Raw genomic sequence first — 6,907 nt, 5'->3', positions numbered from 1 at the left:
GGCCGAAGGTTGAAGAAGAGCTCGAAGTCGACGCTGCAGGGCTTCCGGCGGGGCGTGGTTCGCTGAGGGGGTCGAGGACGACGTCGCGAAGCTCGTGGGCACAACCGAGGGGCGAGGGGGTGGCTGTGGCCGTGGTGGTTCTCGTCGGCGGCGGCGGACGCGTTCGGTGGAAGTGAGGGGGAGCCAGAGGAGGGGATGAGCATGGGGGGGAGGAGGAATGAGAGGGCCTGGGGTGCGTTGCCGTCTCCGTGGCATTGGGAGGGAGTCCGGGGAAGCAGGAGGTTGCCAACAGGGGGGGAGGTGGCGCGCGCGCGTGCCGGCGAGCGTTGGGCACACGCCCTCGTCCTTCTGTCCGAGGAGGGAGACGACAGAAAGCAGCGGGGGTGGGCTGGGCCGCCAGCTGGAGATGGGCCAGGTAAGTGGCCCAGGTAAGTCTCTCTCCCCTTTTCTGTTTTCTTTTCTAGTTTTCTGACATTTGTTTGATTTAATAAATATATTAAATCATTTAATTTTATTATGCCAATTTTTGTAGGGGCTAATGGTATTATTCCAGAGCTCTTTTATAATTGGCATAATTTTTGGACCATATTTCATATATATAGAAATATATTTCCAATGCAAATATTTATCGAATTAATCCAAATGGCCAAAATAAATGTCCATGAGCTCCTAAAAATATTGTTTTGATTTTTATCTCTGTCCAATATTTTCAGAGGGCAACATGAGCATTTTCTTGGACCCTTTTGGAGAAATTTTTATTTGGGTCATTTTCAAAAAAATGATTCTGAGGTTTCCACCAATCCTCATTTCAAATTTAAATGAAATTTAAATATGATGCACAAATAGCTAGCTAGTCTAGGTCATACCAGACTAGGGATGTGACAACTCGCCCCCACTTGACAGAATCTCGTCTCGAGATTCAGGGGTCGACGGAAAGAAAGCGGGGTACTCCAGTCGAAGACGATCTTCTCGCTCCCAAGTAGCTTCTCTCTCGGAATGATGAGACCACTGAACTTTGAGAAACTTGACGTTCTGACGTCGAGTGACACGCTCTGCTTGATCAAGAATGCGAACCGGGTACTCTCGATATGTGAGGTTATCTTGGAGATCAAGCGTTTCGTGGTCCACTCCACGAATAGGATCCGAGAAGCAACGCCTGAGTTGAGAGACGTGGAAGACATCATGAACTCGAGAAAGATGTGGGGGTAGTTCCAACTGGTAGGCAACCTCTCCTCGTTTAGCGAGAATGCGAAAGGGACCAATGTAACGAGGAGCCAACTTGCCCTTGATACCGAAACAATGGGTACCCTTCAAAGGAGTAACCCGAAGGTAAGCTTGGTCGCCAATTTCATAAGTCATATCCTTATGATGACGATCATACTGGCTTTTCTGACGAGACTGGGCTGTTTTCAAATTCTCACGGATGATGCGAACTTGCTCTTCTGCCTCCTGGATCATATCCGGTCCAAAGAATTGTCTTTCACCGGTTTCTGACCAGTTCAAAGGTGTTCGACATCTTCGTCCATAGAGAACCTCAAAAGGAGCTTTCTTGAGGCTGGATTGGTAGCTATTGTTATAAGCAAACTCGGCGAAAGGAAGACATTTCTCCCAATCCATACCGAATGAGATAACGCAAGCTCTGAGCATGTCTTCGAGAATTTGATTGACCCGTTCCACCTGACCACTCGACTGAGGGTGGAAAGCAGTACTGAAGGAAAAATGGGTTCCCATGGCAGTTTGGAAGCTCTCCCAGAAGTGAGAAGTGAAAAGACTGCCACGGTCTGAATTGATCTCTAGTGGAACACCATGAAGTGACACTATTCGAGAAATATATAAGTCAGCAAGCTGACTAGCAGTGATATTTTCCCGAACAGGAAGGAAGTGAGCCACTTTGGAGAGACGATCAATGACTACGAAGATAACATTATTCCCTCTCTTGGTCCTGGGAAAGCCGGTGATGAAGTCCATACTAACTTTATCCCATTTCCATTCAGGAATAGCTAAAGGCTGAAGGGTGCCAGCAGGTCTTTGATGCTCTGCCTTAACGCGACGACAAACGTCACATTTAGCAATGAACTCAGCGATTTCTCTCTTCATCCTAGTCCACCAGAACCTCTGGCGTAGGTCCTGATACATCTTAGTACTACCGGGATGAATCGTGAGAGGAGATTCATGCGCCTCCTTAAGGATCAATTGTCGCAGATGTTGATTCTTGGGAACCACCAAGCGATTCTCAAAGAAAACAACTCCACGATCATCCATAGAGAAACATCCACCAACTCCCTTCTTAATGTTTCTCTTGATCCGAGAAATTCCTGTGTCTTGCTTTTGAGCAGCGATAATCCGATCTTCAAGATCAAGTTTCGCCACCAGGGTAGAAAGGAATCCGCGAGGAGCAATGTGAAGGTTAAGCTTACAGAATTCCTCATGGAGAAGTGGTTGGCCTTGCTGCAACATGAGATTGTTGCAATAGGATTTACGGCTTAGAGCATCAGCCATGACATTGGCTTTGCCTGGGGTGTAGGTAATCCCTAGATCATAATCTGTGATCAACTCCAACCAACGTCTTTAGCTGAGACGTGATGCACACGTCCACGTTCAGTGGAAACTGACTTGACACTGATCATCTTGCGTGATGGCTTAACACAGCCAACAGTCTTCTCGGGCTGGGGTGGAGCATAACTAGTCTGAGAGCAGTCACGTGCATAGTGTCCTGGCTTCCCGCATGTGAAGCAAGTCCCTGAGGTTGGACGGGGACCCGCACTGACAAGCGGTCTACCAGTAGGCCTGGGTGGAACATACGACTGAGCTGGAGGAGGCACCGCATGAGATGACCTCGGTGTATAACCGGAAGGAAGAGCGGAGTTTGGAACCCAAATCCGGCGTTTCAGGGAACTAGAGCCAGAGGAGGATCCCAAATCACGGGTGTGCTTACGAGACTCCTCGTAAGTGAGCTGAGCTGTCTCTGCATTGATGGCTTTGTTCACAAGAGCTTGTAATGTATCGCAGTGATGCAGGTGAAGATCATGACGCAACTTGGGGTTGAGACCCTTCCGGAACCTAGCCTGCTTCTTAGCATCCGTGGACACTTCTTCTGTGGCATAACGGGCAAGGTTCTCGAACTCTCTGCTATAAGCATCAACAGCCATCTTACTCTGGGTGAAACTACAGAACTCCTCTCTCTTGCGATCAAGGAGGGCTTGGGGAATGTGATGCTCGCGAAAAGCCTCAGTGAAATCCTTCCAGGTAGGAATCTGGCCAGCCGGAAGCATAGCCTCGTAGTTCTGCCACCAAAGACTAGCAGGACCTTCCAGGTGGTATGTGGCATAAGTGACCTTGTCATCTTCAGCTACGCTCGCGGAACGCAGCTTATGGGTGATGCTACGGAGCCAGTCATCTGCATCGAGTGGCTCGATGGAATGATGAAAGGTAGGTGGGTGCAAGCGAATGAAATCATGAATGGTAGCAGACCCTTTGAACTGATGTGCGGTGTTCTCCTCGATACGTGCCAACAAACGGTTAGACTCACGCTTGTTCCTCTCCATCTCTAGCATGAACTCTGCCAGCGAAGGCTGGTCGGGAGGATTCTCATCCCTACCATCTCCATGGTTCCGGCTACGATTAAAAGAACTTGATGACATCCTGCGAAACGAAACCCAGGGATGCAATCAACATTAACTATAGACTATAGAATGCAGGACAAGGAATTAATATCACTCGAACTCCTTAGGAAAATTCCGGCAGCATAACGGCAGTAAAATGCTCAGAATGAGACATCCTACTAAACATGGGGTGGTAACATGCTTATCATCATCACTCAAGGTTCTGAGATAGTACTAAACAGACTACACCAGAAGTACTCGAAAACTGGGGTATGACTCTGATCAACCAATCCTATGGGACTACGGAGTAGTAACACGTGATCCTGATAGACGGAGGAGAAGCCTAGTTCCTTAACCCCGTCGGAAAGATAGGATGACTCAGATCAGAAGGCCATGAGGTAAAGGAGTAAAAAGAGCCTTACGTTCCTTCCCACAATGAATTCCCTTACATAACTAAAGAATTTCTAGATTGAACTTCGACCAGTATGGCTTGGTAATCCTACAGGCAGTCAAGCTCTGATACCAAAAGCTGTCAGGACCCCGACTCGATGCCACATCGGTCTAGCATGTAACACCTCATATCGCTTTGCGGCCTCACGCACGGTATCCCCACGGGTGTCGCCTTACCTTTGCCCGGGACCGTTTGCGCATTTTGGCACACGTATATGATGGTGTCGCTAGCATCCATATGATAAAGAGCCCGGGCTGACATGGCTAGTCGTAAACCCAAAGTGGCACTAACTTACAGGGACAGGCATCCATGACCCAGCATCGAACGTGTCGGTCATCAGCGAGTGAATCCAGGCTGTAGCACTAGGCTAACAGGACTCCGGTGAACCGGGCTGTAGCGGGCTAGCAGGACTCCGGTATTCATCGCGTGACATTTCCCCGAAGGGACAGACACAGGATCGAAGAAGGACACATGCCGGCCTGCCTAAGTGTTCCGGAGCAGTAGCAAGCTACCAGGGCTCAGTGGAAGCACTAGGAGACATTTCCCGGTAAGAGAGGCTACTAAGAATAAACAACTAGATAGTCAGATCCCACACATAGCAATACACATTACACGTACGCATAACATGCAAGTATGTGCTGTACAACATGGCATCACAGCATAACTCAACAACTCATATAGATAAAGGCTCAGAAGAGCCGTGACAGTATTATTACAAACAGGGGTCACAAGACCCATCATACAGAGCATACAAGCAACAAGCGGAAGCATTACATGTCTGGGTACAGACATCTACAAAAGAAAAAGGCTGAAGAGCCTGACTATCTACAACATCCGATCAAGATCGTAGCTGAGGTACTAGCTACTAGTCGAAGTCCACGAGAACACTAGTAAGACCGAAGTCTCCGCTGCAAAAACATAAATAAAGCAACATGAGTACAAAGGTACTCAGCAAGACTTACATCAGATCCTATCGTACGTGCATTGGTATCAAGAGGGTAATGTGGGGTTTAGTTGCAGCAAGCCAGCTTTGACTCTGTGGCTATCCTATTCTACGACTACCAGAAACCCTGGAGGTGAAACAACGTACACGAGTCCACTAATCACCACACAATACACTACTATGGATTCGTCCCCGTCTCCCTACGATAAGGCCATCCATAGAACTCACACTTGTCTTGAGCATTTTATAGTATCCACTTCAAGTTGTCTATGTACCATGTAAGCATCCAAGAAGTCCATAACCGCGGACCCGGCTATTCGAATAGATCATGTTAACCCTGCAGGGGTGTACTTCTTCACACACGCTCTCGCCACTTACCGCCATGTACACGTCATGTATCTCGGCAACCTTCAAGCGGAAGCCTGGCGAGGGTGTCGGCCACGACCTGACTAACCACACAAGACTCTAGTCTAGGTTTATCGCCTATTCGGGTTCCATCCGCAAGGAGATCCGGCCGGGGTGTCGCTCACGGCCCCAAACGATGTGAGCAGGGTTCCCGAGCCCACCAACCGGGTGCCACTCGGTACACCAGGCCACGTGTGCCTAGTCTGTCCCAAGCCCACCCTGCCGGGTGCCACTTGGTAGAAAAATAGCACTACCTACAAACACTAGAAACTAGTTGCGACTCCTGGACAGAGATCAAGTTGGTTAATAAGTCGAGAGGGCTTGGAGCGCCCGGAGCCCAATGTGTGGTAGTATCGAGTCATTGGACAACATACACAGAACTCAGGGCTTAAGGACGGTTCCAGTGAGACAACCCACCATGTACTCCTACATGGCCTCTCACCGCTACCTTTACCAAATCGTGTTCACACACCTCACTCTCAGCATCAGAACGTATCATGACACTCCAATTCATTCCCAATGAATCAGACCTGACACAACTCTAAGCAATAGCAGGCATAGCATGGTAGGAACACATCAGTGGCTTCAATCAACTCCTACACATGCTAGTGGGTTTCAACTATTTACTGTGGCAATGACAGGTCATGCAGAGGAATGGGTTCAACTACCGCAGCACAAAGTAGCAGATGAACCGTTGTTGTCCTAATGCAATAACTGAGAGCAGGAGCGAGAGAGTAGGGTTTTATCGAAATGAACAAGGGGGTTTGCTTGCCTGGTAAATCAACAAGGGAGGCACTGCTTCACAGACAGGTACTCTGGAACGTCTCCGGAGCAGGACCTATCGAGAAGGAACGGTGCCGGCAATCAAAACACAATCATATGCAACAATATGATGCATGAACATGGCATGTAGATGTGATGCTGTTTGAGCTAATGCATCTAGTAAACATTTGGTTTGAAGTCCTTTTGAACCAAAGGTTCAAATGCATTTCTAAATTAAGTCTCTTATATATGCCCTAATGGTTTTCCCATATTCAGCATGTATAAGTTGGTTTTTCATGCATGAAACTAGTACAGATGGAAAGATTGTATTTTTCTGATAATTATTCATATATAAATTATTTAAATCTGAGCTACGGTTGAATTGTTATGAATTTTTGAAGTTTAAATCATTTTTTGGATTTTCTGAATTATTTTAATTCCAGAAAATATATAATTGCGTCAGCATGACGTCAGCACGACGTCAGCGGTCAACTGGGCTGGTCCGGTCAAACCTAACGTGTGGGACCCACACGTCAGTGACAGGGGGGTTAACAGGGGTTAATTAATTTAATTAAAAGGTTAGGGGGGGTCGGGCCCACTGGTCAGCGACCCTGGGGGGTCAAACCCGGTCAACTCGCCGGCGTTTAGCCGCCGGCGAGGCCGAGCGCGGCGGAGGAAGTGCATTTGCACGTTACGGCCACCAAACGGGAGGCGGAGAGCATCTACGAGCTCCTGGGAACGAGC

Source organism: Triticum dicoccoides, chromosome 7A (assembly GCF_002162155.2).
Source record: "Triticum dicoccoides isolate Atlit2015 ecotype Zavitan chromosome 7A, WEW_v2.0, whole genome shotgun sequence".
In the NCBI taxonomy this organism is placed as follows: Eukaryota; Viridiplantae; Streptophyta; class Magnoliopsida; order Poales; family Poaceae; genus Triticum; species Triticum dicoccoides.
Note: the sequence above shows the minus strand (reverse complement) of the source record.